The sequence below is a fragment of the Cryptomeria japonica genome, chromosome 10 (genome assembly GCF_030272615.1).
Source record: "Cryptomeria japonica chromosome 10, Sugi_1.0, whole genome shotgun sequence".
Lineage (NCBI taxonomy): Eukaryota > Viridiplantae > Streptophyta > Pinopsida > Cupressales > Cupressaceae > Cryptomeria > Cryptomeria japonica.
This window is the reverse complement of record NC_081414.1, coordinates 305,752,700-305,776,450: the sequence shown is the minus strand read 5'-3', so window position 1 is coordinate 305,776,450 and position 23,751 is coordinate 305,752,700. Positions and strand designations below refer to the sequence as shown.

The following is a 23,751-nucleotide window of genomic DNA, read 5'->3' as shown; positions in this document are numbered from 1 at the left end:
AAAGACAAATCAGTAGTATCCTCAAAATGGCTTTTCAAAATCAAACATGTGGCAGATGGCAGCATTGAGAAATACAAAGCACGATTTGTAGCCAGAGGTTTCTCTCAGAAGGAAGGGATTGACTATGAAGAGACTTTTGCCCTAGTAGCCAGATATACTTCTATTAGAGTTATCATTGCCATTATTGTATCTAAAGGATGGAAGATTCATCAGATGGATGTGAAGACAACTTTTCTGAATATGATAATAGAAGAAGAAGTATACTTAGAGTAGCCTGAAGGGTTTTTCATACATGGAAATGATGCATATGTATGCAAGTTGAAGAAATCCTTATATAGGCTCAAACATGCCCCTCGAGCCTGGTATGAAAGAATAGATAAATATCTTCTAGGCTTAAACTTCTTCAAGAATGATGTAGATCCGAATTTGTACTTCAAGGTAATAAATGGTGAAATTTTGATTCTCATTTTATATGTTGACTTATTAATTACAAGAGAAGATCACCTAATTGCCAAATGTAAGCAAGACCTTGATTTAGAGTTTGACATGAAGGACTTGGGTCTTTTACATTATTTCCTTGGTTTAGAAGTTTGGCAACAAGCAATTAGCATCATCCTAAATCAAGGAAAATACACTATTGACATTTTGAAAAGATTTGGAATGACAAAGGTTGAGCACTTCCGGGATAAACTTGGTATGGTTGGAAATATAAGTTAATTTGAGAATAAAATCTAAATTATTTAAATTTTGTTGTGCTAAAAGGTGTTTAATGTGTAAACCCTTTGTCATGTGTGAGACTCCATGACTGCTTGGGTCCTGTGAACATTTTTTAAAGATGATGATTTTTCAAAATGAACACTTGTATATGGTTGATATTGTAAAGTGATGACTTTGCAATATTTAACATCACTAGATCATGCTGGATATCATGAGACTTGATATCTATGAACATGCCATGATAGTTAGCATCTATGTGGATATTATGGTGGGTATCATGAGACTTGATATCAATGGATAACCATAATATATAGTTGAGATAATCATGGTGGATATTATGTGACATAATATTCATGGATATGCCATGATAGGTATCATGTGACGTAATGCCAGTGCACATATCATAGTCTATATATATATATATATATGAGAGTCATGGCAAATATCACGTGACTTGATATTTGTGTACATGCCATATCTCTTAGATATCACGATGCGGTGATATTATTGGATCTACTATGTTTTGTATAGAATTAATCCTCCCTAGCTAAGAGGGAGTGCTTATGTTTTGTAGCTTTGGTCAAATAATTCTAATCAATGAAATCAAATGCTTAATTGGCCTATCGGCCTTAAGCATTTGATATCTATCCTGTACAAGTATTAATCCATTATTTGCATTATGTATTTAATAAGATTCTTGCTTAAATATTAATCTTGAAATATGATTATGAATTAATCATATGTATATATTTAATAATGTATAACTATACATTATTAAATATACACATATAATTAATTTGATTATATCAAATAACATTTAATCATATGCTTATCGATATTTACTATCGATCAGATTATGTGCGTTTAGCAAATCATATTAACAATGTAACAAATGCAAATTGGTTACCAATAAATTACATTACGTATCGGCGTGTTCTTACACGACCGAGAGACATGTCTCTATGTGGACATGATCCACATAGAGGCATGCCTCTACGAAGGCATGTGTCTCTCCTTATATAAGGAGAGAGACAATCATATTATGGACGCACAAAATAATTAAAGTGCTGAAACAATATCGACTGCCTCCCAGAATATTGCAGGCCATTTGCTGTTGGAAATTTAATATATTAATTGATTCTATTTTCATGTAAAATTGCAATAAGATTAATATCAGTTTTAATTGATCATTGTACAGCAGTTCATGTTAAATCAATTGATATACAAAGGAATCCTTATTGATATAAGAAGTGGAAATTGCATTAATAAGATTTAAAAGATCCTATATTCAAATCTGATATAAACATTAACACATAACCTATAATCAATCATTTTTCTTCCATCATTATATAATGAGATATGTTATGCATAATCAAATCCAATTTTTTGGACAAGCTTATAATTCACATTTAGAATATTTTTGGATTTTGATATAATTTAGACTATGTATTTTTGATAAGTAATATTACTTCTAAAGCAACTTAGAGAGAAACACATGGCTGCAGAAATGTATTTCTCAGATGACAATGAGAATGCAATAGAACGTAGTTTGTATTGAACAGTGTGATTATAAGTTATGGTTGAGAATATTTGATAGTATATTATCTTTTCCTTCTAACATATACGATAATTTTCGGTCACTTATTTCGAGCAGGAGATTCTTATGGGATATTTATTATTTTTCACGCTTAAGTTGATAACTATCGAACCAGATTACAAGTACAAGTAATCTTTCCAAACAATATAACGTATTAGAAAACGAATTATTACATTCGAACACTATCGATAGAAAATTTTAGAGCCCTACTATTTACCAAGTGTAGCATTCATGTCTGAAATATATTTATATTATTCGACATCTTCTGACTGCGTTTATAATGTTTCAAATCGAAGTGCATACATGACGTGATGTTCTCTTACTATAAATTTCTTTCATTTTTCGCTACCTCGTTTATCCTTCATGGAGCATGGTCATATTGACAGATAAAAAAACCTTATCATTGTTTATTATTTATGAAAAAACATATCATTATTTATTGCAGAAATCTTCTTAAGCTAATACTATAAATTGTGTATATATAGGTTGAGCATTCTCATATTTATGTAGTATGATAACATAGTTTTAATTTTTTAACTTTACAAAAACATGAGTCCATTTGATCATGAAGTATGATCATATAGTCAAGTATAAAAGCCTTATCATTGTTTATTATTGATCAAAATCATATCATTATTTATTATTTATTAAAAATCATGAGAACATAGATCATAAAATATGATTATATAATCAAATTCACAAATTATGTATATATGTATATATGTATATATGTATATATGTATATATATACATGTATATATATATGTAAATATATGTACATATATACATATATATGTATATATATGTATACACATACACATACACATACACATACACATACACATACACATACACATACATAAGCTTAGTTTTTATATATACGTTATTGATCTCCTATTTATGTATTGTTTATTATTTATCAAAATCATGAGGCCATTAGATCATGGAGAATGATCATATGGTCAAATCGAAAAGCTTTATTTTATTTATTTTTTATTCTAAACATATCATTATTTAATATATAAAAATTACGAGACCTCTAGATCATGAAATATGATTATATAATCAAATCCATAAACCTTGCTAAGCTAATATTATCAACTATATATATAAAGGTGAGGGTTTCTTGCCTGTAGAGCCTATATCCCTAGTTCAAACCATAAATTTTTGAATACTGCGGAATTTGACATGGGCGAGCAGTGGGAAAATAGAGCAAAGGCGAATTTGAATTCGAGATAGGGCGTGAATCTCTGTAACCAGCGGGAGCAAGGTAAGGATGATTCTTGGGACTGCCCAAATTCCCCTGAACCAAGCAGAAAGGACCCAATGGTTGGGGACCCACAAGCAGGCAAGAAACCCATCGATGCTGGTGGAAAAGATGATGAATCGCGTGAGGAAGGAACTCCTGGTTTGGACTCAGTGTGGAGGGACAATGGAAGGTCTTGGACTTCTCTACTCGGGGTCAAACTGAGTGGAAAATCCTCACTCCCCCTAGTTTGCAATATCTCAAACCCAGAAAAGGGGAGATTTGCCATTGAAATCCTAGACCCTGCTATTGACCATACATTAACCTTATGGCAATGACATTGGTAGGAAAAATTCTGGGGCCTAGGCCGAATATTGATATTGTTAGGGATTTTGCTAAATGTAAATGGTCACTGAAAGGACAAGTGGAGATTATAGCTATGCCAAAAGGGGCTTTGTCTTTGACATTCTCATGCAAGGAAGATATGTCAAGGGTTCTTTGTGATGGTCCCTGGTTGATTGGTAAAGCTACGCTAGCTCTACAAAAATGGGTACCTAAGATGGTACTCAATGAAACCTTTTTTGTCCAGACGTTAGTCAAGGTTAGATTACCAAGGCTTCCCTTAGAATTCTAGGTGGAAGATGTGTTTAAAGGAATCGTTAACTCATTTGGTGAACTCCTATCTATGGACCCCATAACTGTGGCTAGAGGAAGACTTACTTTTGCTAGAATCTGTGTTGGAGTTACACAAGGAACAGACATGCCTCTATCCAATGAAATCAACTCTTGACTGGGAAAATGGAACCAACCTCTGGAATATGAAAGCATCCCTTCGCCTACTCTCATTGTTAAAAAGTGGGACATATAGCAAGGAAATGCCCTCTACAGATAGCCATAGTGAAAGAAAAGAAAGAGAGGACGTTACAGTGGAAGCTAGAAACCCTATTAAGCAAATGAAGAATAATGAAAAAGAGAGAAGTCTCGAAGAGGACCAAAATATTATTATCCCACACACAACAGAGAAACACACTGATAGTAATGAGGTTATACCAAATGTACCTTTAATGATAAAGGTAAAATGAACCAAATAGGTAAAGGTGTTAAAGGTCAAAATGATACCAATCAGGAGGATCAAAAGAGTGATAACTTGGAAGAAGGAGGAATATAAGTAGTATTACAGAACAATGAAGAAGCTGATTCAAACCACATTGCAGAAAATACCAATGGAGCAAGCCGCAGCAATGACTTTGAAGAAGCCCAACAATGCTTGATCCTTGGAAGTATCTCGCTTTCAGGATCACAACAATCTGGAGATACGGTTCAAGAAACCAACCAACTGTCACCTACGGCCTCAGTGTTGAAAGAAAAATGGGTAGATGATGATGTTGGGGACAAGAAGAGAACTACTCAAGAAAAAGATTGCTATACAAATGAAGGAGCAGATAGAAAGAGAGGGAGAAAAAAAGGGCCTAAGGTGATACCCCAGGCTAACTCAGTCAAAACAAGATACCGTAGTAAAGCTGACATGGGTTTCATCCCATCACCTCCAGGAAGGAAAAGAGCAAACTGGATCAGAGGCCAAGAGGCCAATAAGAACATAGTAGATGGCACTCAAATGACCATCCATGAGGTATGTTCCCTACTCAAGAAATGAAAATAATCTCATGGAATATACGTGGACTAAATAGCCCACATAAATAGGATGTTCTAAAAAAATTTGTTAGAGATCACAGACCGGACATCATTATTATCCAAGAAACTAAAATGAGTAAAGAGTAAGTTGAAAAAATTAAGCTTTTTAAGTATGGTGAAGTTTGTGGGGGAAGCTCAGATGGTGCCTCTAGGGGTATAGCTATTTTTTGGAACCTTAAGCAGGTGTCAGGGGAGCTAGTTGCACAAGGCAGCAATCTGGCTTTCATTAGGTTTAATTACATTTTACCAATATTTATGCCCCTAATAATAGACTTGGCAGAAGCAAATCCTGGAAAAAACTGGAGGCTATTAGGGTCCTTTACAAGGATAATATGTGGATCATTATGGGGGACTTCAATACTCCTCTACATGATGATGAGAATTTTGGAGGTGTCCCTTCTCAGTTGGATAGCAGAATGGATCTTTTGAACTTTATCAACAATCAAGGCCTGCATGACATTGATCTCTAGGGTGCCAAGTTCACCTAGTCGAATAGAAGGACAGGGGATGATCTCATTCAAGTCACACTTGATAGGACCCTCATCTCTAATGAATGGTTCAACCACTATCAATTCTCCCTCTCAACTATCTCCCGTATAGGGTGTGACCACTTCCCTGTAATCTTTACTGCAGCTAACACCAATGTTAAAAGAAATTTCTCGTTCAGATTTGAAAGAATGTGTTTCGACCACCCTAACCTTGCAAAAGGCATTGAGAAGTGGTGATCTATTGAGTTCAATGTTACAACTATGTATAGAATTGCTAAGAAACTTAGAAATGTAAATGACAACATCAACAATTGGAATAAGGAGGTTTTCGGTGACGTGTTTGCTGCCAAAACTAAAACTTAGATGGAACTCAAGGAAATGCAGGATAAAATCCAAAGTAGCGGATACAAGGAAGTCTCAATCAATGAGGAACATGAAGTTCTAATGAATTACCATAGGATTATCCGAAGAGAGGAAGAATTTTGGAAACAAATATCCAGATCCCTATGGCTTAAAGAAGGGGATATAAACACTAGATTCTTCCATATGTCTGCGTTGAAACACAAAGAAGCTAACAAAATATCTAAGTTAAAAAATGGGGAAAATGAAATTAGGAAGGATGAGGAGATTGGGAAGGAATCCAAGAATTTCTTTACCTCTATGCTCTCGGCAAACCATGGTTTGAATGGTCAATTTCAAAACACTATCATTGACTTCATCCCTCGTATCATTAGCAAGGAGCAGAACAAGGATCTTGTGGCTATCCCCTCTGAGGAAGAAGTCAGGAAAGTTGTCTTTTCTTTTGATGGGAACAAGGCCCCGGGCCTGGATGACTTTCCGCTTTTCTTCTTTCAAACTTTATGAGACATCCTCAAAGCTGATGTGGTCAAAGGTGTGCAGGGTTTCTTTGGAGCTAGAAGAATCTTAAAGGAACTTAATGTTACTTTCCTAGTTCTCATCCCCAAATGCCCGGGTGCGGACTCTATGGATAAGTTCTAACCAATAAGTCTTTTCAATTCCTTCTACAAAATCATCTCAAAGGTGGTTACCTGCAGGCTGTTAAGGATTCTTCCTCTGATCATTTCGCCCCAATAGAGTGGATTTGTTCTTGGAAGACAAATCCTTGATTCCATCATTGCTATCCATGAAAACATTCATTTGTTGGTGGACTAAAAAAAACAAGGATTTCTGATTAAGCTAGACCTGTCTAAAGCCTATGACTGGGTGCACTAGAGTTTTTTGGGCAAGGTGTTGTCTGCTTTTGGTTTTGATGGGAAAGTCATTAATTTGATCAACCGGCTCATCTCTACCCCTTATTTTTTAGTCATTGTCAATGGAGTGCCTTCCACCTTCTTTAAATCCTCTAGAGGCATTCAGCAGGGAGATCCTATATCCCCCATTCTCTTCATTAGTCTGGCAGAATGTTTTGGCAGATTTATCAGCAACTCTGTTTTCGAAGGGCTCCTTTGTGGCATTTCTCCTTCCTTATGCTTTAGAGCTTGTACCCACCAACAATTTGTGGATGATACCATTCTAGGGTACCTCCACCATCAAAGAAGCCTCCAATTTTAAACACCTTCTTAACACCTACAGTATGGCTATGGGTCAAACTATTAATTGGGAGAAAATTTTTGTTTTCTTCTTTAATAACCCTAAAGATAGAATGAATAGATTGGTTCGGATCCTTGGTTGTCAATTGGGTAAGTCTCCTGTTGTTTACCTTGGCCTGCCCTTGGGTTTGAAACCTTTGGAGTTGTTTTGGAATTCTCTTGTTGATAGATTAAGCAGAAAGTTGGAAGGATGGAAAGGAACCCTTCATAGTCAAGCAGGGAAAATACAACTTTTAAAATCTTCCATCTAGGGCCTTCTAGTTTATGCCTTAAGCCTTTTTTAAATCCCTGGTAAATTTGCTGATGCCATTGAGAAAATCCAAAAATCTTTCCTGTGGTCAAGAGTGGAGGAGAAGAAGAAAATGGACCTCATTGCTTGGGAAAATGTTTTTAAACCTAAAAAGATGGGAGGATTAGGACTTAGGAATATCAGAACTTTGAACAAAACTCTCCCAGCCAAACAAATCTGCAAGACTTATCAAGGAAGAGGGGAATGAAATGAAATTTGGAAGGCTAAATACCTAAGGAATGCTCCCACCATAGAGGAGTTCCTGGCTTCATAATAGATTCCAAGGGGTCCATTCATTTGGAATAGCATTACCCAAGATAAAGATATTGCTCTTCTTGACAGCGTCTGGACCATTGGTGATGGAAGGAAGGTGAACTTTTGGGATGACGCTTGGATTGGAGGGGCCTCTCTTAACAAGATGACTACTCATACACTCATCCAAAATTGCAAAGAGAAGATAGGCACCAAAGTTGAGGACTATTGGAGAGACCATTCTTGGGTGGATCTCACTCAGATTGATCCCAAACTCAAGTAGATTAACTTAATGATCAACCATGTGGTCCTAAATTCGGGAAGGAAAGACCAGATGGTGTGGTGTGGGACTTCGTCTGGGACCTATTTAGTCTCTTCTACTATCCTTTTACTGGCTCAATCCCAAGTTCCTACTTCGTGCTGGGCCAAGGCTTGGCATCATGGGTTGACTACCAAAATTAATATCTTTTTGTGGGTCCTCTTGCAAAACAAATTTCTGACTACTAATAACCTGAGAAAGAGGGGCTTTTGTCTTCCAAATATTTGTTACCTTTGTCTGAATAATGAGGAATTAGTGAACCATATCTTTTTACACTGTCCTTATTCCACTTCTATTTGGGGGATGTTTTTTTAGATGTGGAGACTGAATTGGGTGTTCCAAGAGGAGATACAAGATTGCTTTGGAAGCTGGCATTTCTCCACCAATAACATTACCATTAGAAATATTTGGAAGTTCTCCTTTGTCCATATCCTTTGGGGGATATGGAAAGAGAGAAACAATAGAATTTTCAGGAATGAAACTAACACCTTGGAAGTGGTTTGGCTCAAAATTAAAAACATTTGTGTTGAGAATGTGATGATTAGGGGAGTGCAGTGTTGTAGCAACAAGGAGGATTTTGATGTTCTCAAAAGATGGAATATCCCCACCTCTTTGAGCACTGACATTAACCAAATCAAAAGAAGCTCGTGTTGCTCATCTTCCCCCCCCAATGAGTGTTTCAAGTCCAACTTTGATGGGGTAGCTAAAGGAAACCCAGACCCGACTAGTTATGGTGGCATCATTCGTAATGGGGCTATCTTTTGTACAAGAGTGGTCGCCTATCCTTTAGGCATTCAAACCAATCATTTAGCGGAAGTTGTGGGGGCACTTCAAGCTATTAAATTAGCCTCCAAGTTAGGGGTTAATTTGCTTTGGTTGGAAGGTGACTCTAAAAACATAATTAACTGCCTTATTGGCAATCATCAACCCTCATGGACCATCAAGAACATCATACACTCTGCCAGAGATCTGCTAAAGGGGTTTAAGAAATGCCACATCACACATGTATTCAAAGAGGCTAATTGAAGTACAGACTAGGTAGCCAACGCAATAGTACAGAGTGAAACTATCATTACCTGGAATGGCGAGAGGGATCTACCGTGTGTGACACGTGATATAGTTATTTATGAAAGATTACATGGTAAGCAGGGATAGATTTAGTATCATTTCCTAAAGCGAAAAACAATGTCATGGCAATAGGAATTGGCACTATAGGTTACCAAGGAGGAATTACAGTAATCATTGTAGTGTAATCTCGCAAGCTTTATGGGCAATTTTAACCCTCCCTAACAACTACACTAGAAAATTTTGTAGTAGTCAAAGTGGCTTTCACATAGACTCTGGCAAGAAGAAAGTTATCGGTTTGAAGCTCTGGATTGAAATTAACAGAACCATGGGAGGTAAAAGGAAGAGAATGGAGGCGACTACTATTGAGAAATGGAAGAGTCATCTGCAGGTCTGAAGCATCCTCCATGCTACCAAGATGACAAAATTTATGGAAAAATTGCAGGAGAAACAACTTGAAATCACCAAGATTTTCAAGAAGGGCTGTTACGAAGGGACTCTCACAATCAGAAACAAGAAGATTAAAGTGACTAAGACAATGATAGAAAAGGCCACTAGCATTCCAATGGAGGGCATCAAGTTTTACAAGGACAAAAAAATCTCTGATGCTACTGTGATGAAGTTCCCGAAAACTGAGGAGGAAAGGGCTAAGCTGGTGAAGGGAAGCCACACCTACTTTTCACCTAAGGTAATCAAATTAATTTGGCAAAAGGTTTTACTTGCTATTATGGAGTTTATCACGCTTGATGGTAGATATACTAGGGTCTATAGCTACCACTTTGTTCTACTAAATCATTTTAGGCACAAGGATAAGATTTCTCTTCCCTACTATCTTTTCTGCTCCCTTAATGTGGGGATTAAGGATGCCATTTCCAATCCCCACATTAACCCAATAATGCATGAAGGCTTGATGGTGATTCTGTATAATCAAATCAAGAACACGACTATCTAGATGAATATTGTAGAGATTTTTGACTCAGATGAAAATTTTGACGAGTCGGAAGAGGAAGAAGGTGACGGCTATGATATGGAAGTAGAGACTGAAGATGACCTTCAAATGTCTGGAACAAGTAGACGAAAGAAAACATCAGAACAAGGGAGACAAAACAGAGGGTTTGCTAAAAATAAACAGAGAGGGAAGGATGATAGTTGGAATGAGGAGGAGGAAGGGACTAACAATGACACGGACACCAGAAGCGAGGAGGCTCAAACCCAGGTGAGCCTGAAACAGAGAAAGAAGAATTCAAAAGGCAAGGAGGTGGAAGAATGGTCGCCTCTCAGGTCTGATTTGAAGCAGAAGAGCATCATGGAGGAGGACACAACAACAAAAGATGATCAAAACATTGAGGACAATGAGGTTAGTCTGGATGTCAATCTTAATACCATGGAGGTCAAGAACCAGGGAGAGCATCAAGTGGACATAGGCCTTTATATAAATAACGAGACGAAGAACTTCAAACAAGTGCTCAATTGGATTCAAAAGGAAATAGAGGCCATAAAAGTCAAGAAAGCCCATGAAGCTAGGAAAATTGAAACCTTACAGGCCCTAGGTTCCGAAAAATTCAACTCCCTCCCAGATTGTCTTAGTGATCTAACCAAGGTGATTGGAAATGCAAAGGAGATTATAAATGCCAATTGCAATAGTTTTACTTGCCTAGAAAATAGAGCAGATGCTACTAATCACAGACTGAATGGTATTGAGAACACACTTAAAAAAATTGGGGAGCAGAGCCACAGGATCTTGAAGGCTGCCTCGGCGATCATGAAAACCCTCGTTCGCAAGCTAGAGAGCTACCAAGGGGATAAGGCTGTGGAGGGTATTATTGAGGTCAAAGACGACACTTATGAGGATAAAGAAACTGGGCTCGAAAGAAGAACTAGAGCCAGTATTAAAAGGATGCAGAACCAGAGCAAAGAAATAGAGGACATCAAGTGGGATGTGGAAACTATGGATTAGTTGGAGCTGGAAGCGACAGAGATGCTTCAAAATTTTACCTAAGCCTGGGCTTCTGTTGGTCATTTTTGGTTTTTAGTCTATTTTGATCTTTTGCTTGTTGGCGTTTTGTATACCAACTATCTTTTCTTTAGTTGTTGTCTTTTGTTTAGATGTGTGTTAATGCTTATCTTTTGATCTTCCTTATGTACTGGGTTTCAAAGACCCATCAAAACCTATTTTCCCTTAATCAAAAACTATGTATATAAAGGTTGAGTGTTCTATATATGTACTAAACTTGTCCATGCTATGATCACATAAGATAAAGAACACAAGGAATCTAATAGGATGAAAAATACTTTTCATTCCTTTTTTAATTTCATTTTTTATGTGAAAATATTTTGTAAATTATGTTAATAAAAATAAACTAAAGATGAAGAATTAGAGTACAAATTTAAATATTTTAGATTAAAATTAACCTAGAAAACTAAATACATCATTTTTTCACACCTTTGAAACTTATGTTAGGACTTAGCATGGCAACATCTTTTACTAATATATATTTTTTTTCTTTCATATGGCATGTCATTAACAATATTTTAACTTTGAAATTTTTTACCAATAATGTGCTCACGAACTTAATGCACATTCATATCCATTAATAATTTAATCGTTAAATTAATCCAATAAAGTAATCTTATAGTATATTTATATGTGAAAAATAGGAGAGGACAAAGGAAAGAAAATGGAAAGGAGAGAGGGAGGATATGGGAAGGAATAAGAAAAGTAGCTTGTTGATATGTAAAAAAATCATGGACTTTTTAAGGAAACCACTTATATATATATTAGACTTAGCTTAACATGAAGCTTGTGTGATGTAAGAGTGAGAAAAGTAGACGAACATATGATCATATTTGTAAAGGAGAACAATTAAGGAAATTACCACTAAATTATTTACATATAATACAATTAATGAAAGTGTTAGTAGAAAATTATTAATTATAGTGAGATAATTAATTTAAGATATAATAAGTTAAACTAGATAAGTAAGATAACTAAAGTCTATGTAAAAATTAGCTATGAAAATCGATAAAATGGAAACAAAACATGAAAGAAAATTGCAATTAGAAATGAAGATTGATTGAGTTTATATTAGGATTTGAGGTACATGCATAGGAGAAATATCCTAACTACCTTTGTAACTAACTTTCCTCATTAGTAAAGTTGACTCCTAAGAATGATTATACACCAATCATCCTTAAGCATAGTTTTTGCGATGAAAGATAGTGGCTCCTAAAAATGGTCTAGTAAGGTACCCAAGTACAATGCACCTCATAAGGAAGAGGATAAAACCTTACGACATGAACAAACTCCTCCCTTAAATGATGGTAAAAGATGCGTTCTCTAAAGGATGAGAAGTAAGAGTTGAGACCATGGAGACCCTCATCAATGTGGAATCTCCTATAGGGATGGTGGATGCTTGATAACAAATGTTGAAGATGATCCAAAACCGCCAAAAAACATTCCTCCCTTTTGGAAGAAATAGAACCATAGAAGGATCAAATTTGTCTTTCCATTCTAGAAAGCAATGTGAGGAAATAAAACCAAATGATGATCCCTTGAAATGCTATTAGAATGTCTCCACACCAATGCCAAATGGTGAAAAATGATTATGTAGATAAGGAACAAGAGAGACTAAAGATGCCCTCATAACATCTAAAGAAGAAGTTGCAATTCCTAGGGGATTATTTAAAAGTGAATATGAAATTCCTTAATCATGTCTTGCAACTCTACAAGATAAGACTCACACAAAAAAAAGCAATAGATGATGAATAGCTTTTTGCATCAAGCAATAGAAGCTCTTGAAGAAGTAACTCTCAACTCAAAAGTAGTGACAAGAGTTGTAGGAGTGCCTTCAACAGTAGGTAGAGGAGATGAAGTATCAATGTATGTCAACTGGTTATCCCAATATGAATCTCAATATTATCCCAAGAAACATCATTATAATGAAGATACAAGGTATCAATACAACTGTTGGATTATGGTCCAAGTAATTAAAGGGAACTCTACGTGATGGAAAAGATACTCAAAAATTGTAAGACCAATAAATCCATAGACCTCATTTTTCTTAAAAACCTTTCATTTTTTTATATATCATCATTTGGTTCAAGAATGAGTTAAAGGAGATAGGGTAATCTACCTAGCTCAATGTAGTGATTATTTACCTCTTGTCTACGAGACAAATAGTTCTCTCAAGTTAACTTGAAAATGTAAGGATAGAAATCAAATTACCTGATGAATCCCCCCAAAATGGGAACTTTATCTCAATTATTAATTACAATGATATATGAATAATCTCTCATATTCAAATCAAAAAATGTATAAGGAAGTGTAGGAGAATATAAGACACAACTCAAGGTACACCACCTTGATTCAACATATAGATATCCACCCCACCCCCAAAAATAAATAAAAATAAAATGACACTTTATAATTATAATGCATAGGCAAGTCCAATTGGATTACTAAAGGTAGTAATCCAGATTTAGAAGTCGGTCAAAGTGCAGTAGGAGACGAACTTAAGGCAATTTTTTTGTGGCTCAAGACACCTCCCACTGCTGTTGTCCTTGGGCTCGTGGTCCCATATCCCAGAGGCTATTCCTGTGGCTGCTTGCATTGAGTGCCTCCAGATGGATTGCGTGCAAAATAGGAAGAGGGACATGTCATTGTATATTTTGTCCCACACAATCAAATTTTGACAAGTGTGTCTCACTTGGCTTGTGGCTTGTTTTGCTCCCTTGGTCTATAAAAGGGAATTTGGGGCCAATGTGAGGGGGATTCTAAATGTAATTTCTACTAGGATTCTGGAAGCAATGCTTCCATGTGTATAGTGCAAGTTTTTTCATAACAACTTAGTATTAACTTTCAGTTTGTAGTATTTTGGTATTTTAACAATTTGCAATCTAAATACAAGCATGTTTAGAGGTTTCATTTGCAACTGTCTCTCTTGTATTTACACTATTTTATGGAATGAATTGACCAAGGGTCTTTTTCTTTGTCTCTGCAAGTCAGATGTTTACTTTGTTGTTTGCTTCTCTTCAAGGAAGAGATTAATTTGCTTATCACAAAGTAGAGAAATAGTGTTGTGTGTATGAGATTCTTAAGCATGGTTGTGGTTAGAACTATAAAGGAGAATGTTACTATCATGTACTAGCATTTCAAGCCCAATGGTTGCATGTTACCTTGTTTGGATACCAAATATGCATATGGTGGAGTTGACTCTGCTACCCATATAAGGCACTAGTCATGGTTGTTGCTTTCAGTTTTTTAGAATCTTTTCATTATCAAAGTCTCTTTCATTTTTGCATTTCCTTTTAGCATTAGGAGTAGGATTATTGTAGAAAGCTTCCCAATGAAGTGCATAGATTATTAGAAACTAATGTTAAAGCCATAACCAGGAGTTAAGACATCTTCTTTAGTACATTTTCATTGGGATGATCTGTGGTACATGTAATGTCCTGAGTATTGTGAAGCTATTAATTGTTTTGACATTGCATAGGTTCACCCACCTTGGTCTCGTAGAGCTAGAAATGCAACAAATCTCAGTCATTTGTGACTGAGTCTGGTCAAGTTGGCCAAGCCCTTCCCCGAGTTTGTTGATGAGTTAGTGACAATTCCTCTAAAACTCAGGGACTGTTGGTTTGGGAACCAACAGTCCCCTAGTCCTCAAAAATCATCCCCTCATCAGGAAACTTCATGGAACATTAGGAATAAGTTATTTTCCCAAAATTTGTGAAGATAGCGTTAAATCTAATTTCTCTTTAAATAAAATGGAAAAGGGATATGAAGAAAGAGAAGTGGAAAGGTGTAGCAATGAAATAGTACAAGTTAAAGTACAAAAAGACTTTGTTAATTTTGTTGATACACAAGAATAAGAAAGTGAGGAAGAAATGGGTAAGGAAAAGGAAATGGGGATATTTGATACTTGTAAAGATGAAATGTGTGCATATGTAAGAATGAAATTGATGAATTTTAGTGGTGGAGGAGGGAGTTTTGACTAATCTCATGCTAGAATATGAGATGGAAATACTTTACAAATACAATGATGGAGTTTGTTGTAAGGTTGTATGCAACCTAGAAGGATGGTACTATTACCTAATCCATGTTTTGAATCAAAGGTCAAAAAAAACTTTTACATGGGTGTTTGATGTGGGAGCATCCAAGGGTGTCAGGAAATTCTGTCACAAAAAAATTGTTTGAATTTAATTTTTCTTTGGTGCACCTTATTTTGACACTCTTAAAGCAAGAAATGATAGAAAATAAAATTTCTCCATTTTAATGTTTTAAATGTCTTGGGTTGACATAAGGGGGTCTAGGAATATTTAATTTTTGATTTATTGAATTTAATTTTTACTTCATTTTGTTCTAAAACTTATATAATCATTAGGTTGTAAAATGTATATTTAATATTCCAAAGAGAAATGTTGCACAAATTAAAAACCCAATGCCCAAGTTTGGAAAAATATTTTTTTCTTGAAGGAAAAATCTGATGCACATCCTAACATCATTTTTGGGTAGGTAGGTTGTTATAAGTTACAAGAATACATTTGTAAAAGGAGTTACAACCATTAGGAATTACAAACTTGTCTACAATTTGCCAAATTGAAAGTAGTGGATACTGGGATGCTACCAACAACTATCTTGGGGTTGTTTGGATATTAATTTTTGTCCTAGGGATGGATTTCAATGGCAAGAAGCTAACATGAAAAAAAAAATTATGGGTTGAAAGATTGAAGTTTTGGAAGACAATTTGCAAGAAAGAAGAATCCAATGGCAATGTTGGGGATTGAAGAGGGTAAAGAGGTGTAGGATTTGGTGTGATTTGATTATTTTTTTCTAGATTTAATTCTATTGATGTAAAATTTATTGTAAAGAAATTTAAATTCGAAGAAGATTGTTTCTTACATTTTTCTGTTTTGGCGACTGTTGTTAAAATTCATCTTAATTGAGTTGAACCTTATTTGCATATTATTGCAAGTTGAGGAATGATGGTTTGTGTGTGGTATGGACTTCTTGGATGGTTTTCTAAAAAGACCCGACATACTTGATCTACATCAAATAGAAAATGACTTTCAAACCATCTCAATTAATAGGGTAAGTCTACATCCAACCAATTTAAATGTACAAAACAACAAATGTCATGGGCATGGTTAACACACAAAAATAGTTAAAAATTGTAATATAAACTTAATGATTTATTATTCAATTAACTAGGCCTTGATTGTGTTCATGCCCACTATTAATTTAAAACTAATATACCAATAGTCTCCTCAATTAATACTAATTTTAGTCATAATCAAGAAAGTAATGAAATAATAAACAAAGTATTTCCTTGCAAGAAAGTTTACAAAACTTCTACTCATATCATATTATTAGATCTTTATTTACCTATCTCCATAGGTATGATTGATCTTAAACAATATATCACAAATATTACCATATTCTATGCACTAAATTTATAGGCAAAATAGTTTTCTCCTATTGGATATGTCACTTTGTTTTTTATAAAGATAAACGGGTTCTACATGGACCCGAAACCAAAAGTTTTACAAAAGTCGACCATTAGCCAAACAGACAAAAACCAACAGCAAAACATGGGAGCACCCCAGCACAGACACAAAAGAAAAAGAGACACAAACAGCAAAACAAAAGCACTCAAATGAGAGAGTGCACTTTGTTGATTTTCCATGTTGAGAAAATAGTTATACAAATTTGATACTATTTTTAATTATAATAATATTTAGATGATTTATAAATATAACTTAATTTAACTTCATTAGGGGAGAGGGGTCAATATTTGGGTGAGCTCTATTTTTTTGTATAATAGTTTTGGTTAAAAGATTTAGTCTTGCAACATATTTATACTATATATTATAAAAAAATAGTCCACTTGTAAATAAGAATTAGCCAAATGTTGGTTAAGATAGGCCCAATTATTTAAAATTTGAGAACCTATGAATGTTATACAATAAAACATAAATATTTTCATTGACAAGTGACATAAATACTCTTTAGTTTCATATAAAATATCATAATTAGTATTATTTTCATATGCATTGGAGCATGTCATATTAATAGTTTTTCTTACCACAAATATAAAAGGTGTGCACAATAAATACCTTCAATCTTCTCATGAAATGTGAAGGATTATCAAAAAGTTTCATGATCATATAAACTTGAAAATAAGTTGTATTTTGAATAACAATGTATTATTTTAATAACAAGAAATAGTTTTATATGTTCAATTATCAGTCCATTTGTATTGGATATAAAGGTTAGAGATACAACATTTATGGTTACCAAAAGGTATTAAGATCATTTAGGTTGTATAAGTTATATTTTAAATAAAAGTATGATATTGTTCTAGGTAAAAAATATATTTTTGTTCTAGGGATATCATAATTAAGTTTTGGTCAAATATTTAAGAAGTCAATTTTAGGACACTTCTCACTAGACATTCTAATGTGAAAATTTTCTTGATGAGTCACACCTACAAACATTAGTTGTAGATATATAAGAGTATAATTCACATTCCAAAAAAAGTAGGTCCTACAATATTCCATGGAATACTACATGCTTGCAAAATTAGTCTTCACAACTATGAGTCCCTCTCCCCTAGATGCAATAATAACTTTATTACTTAAAATGTTTGGTTATTATAATAGTAGATTCAAATGGACATTTATGTTCCTGATGACATTGTCTCTATTTTCTAAACCCAACATCATACTTCTTTAAGGTTAGAAAATTATTAAAAATAGAATTATGACCAAAATTATCATAGTTGGTGACCTAAGTACACATCCAACCACTAATAAAAATCAAGATGTATGCCACCTAATATTTTCAATAGATCCCATTTTCAAGATTAACATTTTGAAATTAATATTTCAATTCATATGTGAATTGAAAAATATATCAATTAATATAAACAAAACATCAATTGTGTATAATATAATTGAAAAATGTCTCTCCCGCACCCGCTCCCCAACGACTGTCCTGCCTCCTGCATTTCAAATGTGCCTGCTACTGCGTGGGCCGGCAAAGGCTCTTCACTCCCCTCTGCGTTGGGTCGTGCTTCTGCCCGGGCTGGGGTTGCGGCTACTGCTCCATGCTCCTCTTCTGAACCAGTGCCTTGGTCTACTATTGGGTGGGTCACTGGTGGTTCCCACAACGATGGTGAGTTTCCCCCTCTTATGGATGCTACTTCTGGTGCTAGTGTCGTGGCGACTCTATCTGCTACACTGGGTGATTTTGCTACTGCAGAAGGTCTTCCTACGGCTTTGGGTACTAATGTTGGGGGTTTGGATGCCAAGATCCCTGTTGGTGGTTTTGTCCCTCCCAAACCTGGTGTCTCTAATCCAGTTCTAGATTTGGATACCTTGGCGACTACTACTGGTGCTAGTGACGACCTTCCTGCGGGTGAGACTTCTATGCCCAGACCCTTTGCTGGGATGCGTAGCTTTGCCTGTGTGGCTAATTCTGCTGCCCAACCTTCTAGGGGGGTTCGTCCTCTTCCTTGTGCCAAGACCTCTCCCGTTGTGGTCTGTGGTCATGAGGTTATGGAGAATGTTGACTTCTATCAACTCAGTGCTCTGGTCTACAAATTTACTGGGTTTTGGCCTTCCCTCCCGAACCTTCATCGCTGGGTGAGTGATTCTTGGAAGCCCCATATTTCTTATGGCATTGAGTTTTTCCCTTGTGCTAAGGGGTTTTTTGTTTTTTCCTTTGCCTCTACTCATGATCATGATTTGATTTTGGGTAAGCTTTGGTCTTGGGAGGATCACTCTCTCTCCCTTAAGCCCTGGACTCCTTCCTTCAACCCCCTTACAGAATCTCTCTCTATTCATCTAGTTTGGGTCCACCTCCCCAATCTCCCCCTCCATTTCTGGGAACCTTCTTGTTTTGAGGCCATCAGTAACTCCATTGGCAGCTTCTTGAAGGTTGATGATGCCACATTCTCCATGGGTCATTCTACCTTTTCTCGCCTATTAATTGATGTTGACTTATCATTGGCCCTCCCTAGGGATGTGGTTCTAATGGTTGGGGACAGGCCTTGGACTCAACCACTGGATTATGAGGGCCTCCCGTTTCACTGTCGAAGGTGTTTCTCAATGGGTCACCTTGCTTCTGACTATTCTCTCTCTCACCGCAAAGGTGCTACTACTTGGTGGAAAGATGCTACGGAGGACCACTTGACGATTAATGCTTCAGATTTTGTTTCAATTGATTCATCCCAAGATGAGGTGCCCCTTATAGCTGATGAAGCCCTAGTTGATGTTACTATTGTTATGGCCCCTTCTGCCCCCTTGGATCCTCCTCCTGTTGCTCTTGCTTCTCACTTTCACTCTACTCCTGGCATTCCTTCTCTTGTTGTTGCTCCACTGCAACAGCCTGTTGTTGCTCTACAACAACAGTCTGGCAGTGACTCTGCAGGGTTCTCCCTGCCTATTTTTGCTGTGAAAGTTCCTACTGATAGTGTTCCCTGGACGGTGGTTTGTCATAGGTAGAAAGGAAATTCTAACCACCTTTCCAAGCCCTCCTTTCTCAAGGGTCGGGGTTCTCTCCCCCCTCTTGATTTGGTTTGGGTGTTGATGGTTTAACCGGTCCGACTTTGTCCTTTTGGGGTTTGCACCCCTACTTGGTCTTTAATTTTGATAGCCTTTGTCTTTGTGTTGGGTCAGTGCCCTTCTTAACGCTACTCTGTTTCAAAAACAATTAGCATTGTTATGCTAATCGTTGAAGGATTGAGGTCTCTTTGTATTGGGTCAGTTCCCTTGTTAACGCTGCTTTTTTAAATCAAAAACATCAATTGTGTATTCACAACTAGATATTCATGTATGTTTCACCATTTCTCAATAACTTCACTTATCTTATACATTCATTGAATAAGAATGAAGGATTCTAATATTGGCATAATTCCACAAATAGAAAGAAATCACATTCTCCACAATTTGCTCCCTTATGTAATCTACCATAGATCTATCATAGACAAGATAGAAAAGTACATTACATAATGATACATAGAAAATATTGAAATGGTCTAGCATTACCACCACATTACCAAAGTGGAAGAAGTATAAATTCCATTAGTAAGGCATAAAGTAAGCGAAATTTCAACAATAAATCAAGTATGACCATAAAGCCAAGCAAAATGAATAAATATAAAAAACTGTTGTAAATATTTTAATAATTTATCATTGACTGAAAGAAGTATCAATGTCTAATGAACTTTTATGAATTAACAATAAAATTAAATTTAATGCATAATGTGAAAACTATTTCATTCACTTGCTTATTAAATATTGATTATAGTTAAATTAATTAATTTACATAATCTTTCATAAGAAAAGAAGGTTAATGCAAAACATCATACTAAAAACAAAAGATGCTTACCACTAAAAAGTAATTTATATCCTTAAATCCCTATCAACAAATCAAGAAAATAAATATCATCCAATAATTATTATTGAATTAATTATCTTAAAATAATTCATAATATAGTTAACTAATAGATGTTTAATAATGATCTATTTATCCTTTCATTTTTTAGTTGAATTAATCACAAATAAATCTAAAAGATTCAATATATGTTTTAGATTAATAATAGGCTAATTAAATAAATTTTGATTTTTTTTACTTTCAATTTTAAAGTTGTATTAAATTCAAAAATAACTTTCAAACCCTTCTTTGACATCGCATGTAATAGCCCTCATAACTGTTCCCAAAATTTCACACAATTTAAAAAACAAATTGAAATTAGAAACAAATTTACAATTCATTCATTTATATACTTAGGAATCTATCTATTTAAAACAATAATCCATATCATTTTTTTTAATGAGATACACATAGGAATTCATCCATATAGGGTAGGTATTCATCTGTCCATATAGGATAGGTACAATTCTCTAGATAGAAAATTAAGACACAAAAAGATCAAATAGATCCTAAGTCACTCATTGAAGACCACTAATTCCATAATTTGAGTGAACAAAGGTGGTCATCATTCTTGAATATAAAGAAAATAAAAATTATTCACACCTTGGAATTTGGCTTATATGCTTATGGATGCAAATAAATCCATTCATTTTTTATTTTTTTTGACTAAATAATGAACTTGTTTCCTCTATAATTTACTTAAGCGATTCACATTAAAGTTTAATTAAACTATTCATTTATGTGTTTAATTGAAAGAATATTTTATTCAAATATTTGTGTATGTTTAAAAATCTAATCTATAGAAAATTCCCTACTTTTTATCTAGGAACCTATGTACTAGAAACGCTTTCTTTGGAATGCTACGTACCCACTTCCATATGGGAAGTTTGTTGGCATGATTGGCATAACTAATGCAGTTGAAGAATGATGACTGAACTGGTAAAGGACTGTTTGTGATGACATTGTGATGAATAGATTGAGATTGCATGATTGGATGACTTTGATCAGTTATTGGTGTTGTCATTGATGGCAATTGATGTTTACTATGTTGTATTTTGTCATCTAAGTCTTTTTGGTTTACCGGAAAGTGCTTACTAGTAAAGAAACATGAAACTCAGAATTAGGACCTTAACCGATAAATGAGGAAATGTTTTGATTGATTCTAGAGATTGGTGATGATTGAAGTGTTGCAGTTTGGAATGTGAGTTTGTGTCATTGTAATATATATCTGATCAGAACTGCATCATGTTTTGGTTTCTAGAAGTCATGTTTATGATTTCTGTTATATTTTTGCTAGGGCTTAAGAAGTGTTTAAGGACCGGTAAAGAATTCTTATATCCGGTAATGACGTGCCACAACCTGCGTGAAGTGTTTGAATCATGTTTTGGCGCGATCAAGATGAAATTTCTTGGGAATGTGCAAAGTTCTTAGCGGAATGAGCTAAGGGTTTGACTTTGTAATAGATCGAGTTGTTGTGATGAGTTATGATCACTCAATAGCTGATATTGATTTGTAATTGATTTTATTGATCCATATGATGATCTGTAATGAGTTGTAAAGATCTGTGTTGATGTATGATGTAAGTCTTAGGGTTTTGTAACTGACTAAGTTATAAAATTTATTTATGTCGGTACAGTTGATGTTTGTTGTGTCAGTGGTCTTGAGAAGTGTGTGAAGCCGAACCAAAGTGTGAGAGATCTTCTATAGTGTTGCAATCTTGGAGCAGACATTGGATCTAATCAAGCAAGCAGTTAAGTGCTATACCAAGATCATTCACTATTGTTCCCTAATAGTTGTGGCAACTAGAATCCCTTAACCGAGTAGGTCCTAATAGGCCTTACATTGTAAATCCCTTAACCGGGTAGCTCAACATCTGAGTGTTAAATCCTCTTGCGAGGTTGATCCTAATAGGTCAAAGCTCCTAATAGGGCTCATCATCTAAATCCATTAACCAGGTGACTCCTGACTAGGTCTGCTCCTAACAGGGTATCATTGTAAGCTTCTAACCGGGCTTGGCTCCTAACAGGGCACATTCTGAAAGAGTGCACAATTTTTGTGAGTACCAATTCCCACCGTGGTTTTTCCCTATTTGGGTTTCCACGTGAAAAACATGGTGTTCATATGGTGAATTTTTTTAGGTTCTATTATGTTTTACTTTCAGTTAATGCATGGTTATGAACACTTAATTGACAATCTTGATAAATCAGATTAGCAGTTGGTTATCAGTAGATACCGGTAATGGTAAAGGGTTTATTACAGGTTTATGATTTATTTGGTGAATTTTCATAAGGTTGAGTTTTAAGTTTGAAATTGTTGTTAATACTGATTCACCCCCCCTCTCAGTATTAACCGGATCCTCTAAGATTAATAGAGAATTAGTCCTTTGTGTGCAGAAAGCTTAACAACTTGAGAGAAATATTCGGAAGAAAGATGACAAAGAAGGAGGTTCCCAAGTTTACCAAGGACAACTACCGGATATGGAAAGACTGGATGAAGATATACATTAAAGGTTTGGGTGCTCAGTATTGGAATCATGTGGTAAACAAGTATGTTTCTCCTACTACCAACCTCTTGACACCAGATGAGCTTAAAGAAAAACAAGAAAACATTCAAGCGTTGGAAGCAATTGTAAGTACTTTATCTGATTTTGAGTATATAGATGTTGATGGATTAGAAACTGCATTTGAGGTATGGGAGAAACTAGAATTGATTTATGGAGGAGATGAACATGTAGAAAGAGCTAAGGAAGAAAGTTTAAGAGGCAAATTTGATGACATGAAAATGGTTGATGGTGAGAACATTGCACAATATGGTCAAAGGATTAAAGAAGTTGTAGGTGGTATTAAGAGTGTTGGAGGTAAGATTGATGATGATGTTGTTGTTAGTAATATACTTAAAACTCTCCTACCACAATATGCTATTAGAGTTTCTACAATTCAAGAACTGAGATCTATTTCTAAAGATAAAGTCACTGTTGATTCTCTTATTGGAAATTTGATTGCATTTGAGTTAAACAACTTTGATAATAGTGTTTCAAAACCA

General features: G+C 35.2%; 1 long non-coding RNA gene across 1 annotated transcript in view; it reads left to right on the top strand.

The window, feature by feature from the left end:
* The window catches only part of LOC131078951 (uncharacterized), a 54,735-nt gene extending 31,192 nt beyond the window's left edge, over positions 1–23,543 (top strand). Inside the window, exon 3 of the long non-coding RNA XR_009113888.2 lies at positions 23,103–23,543. This is a non-coding gene — a long non-coding RNA (uncharacterized LOC131078951). The remainder of the gene's footprint in view (positions 1–23,102) is intronic.
* The last annotated feature ends 208 nt before the right edge of the window (positions 23,544–23,751 follow it).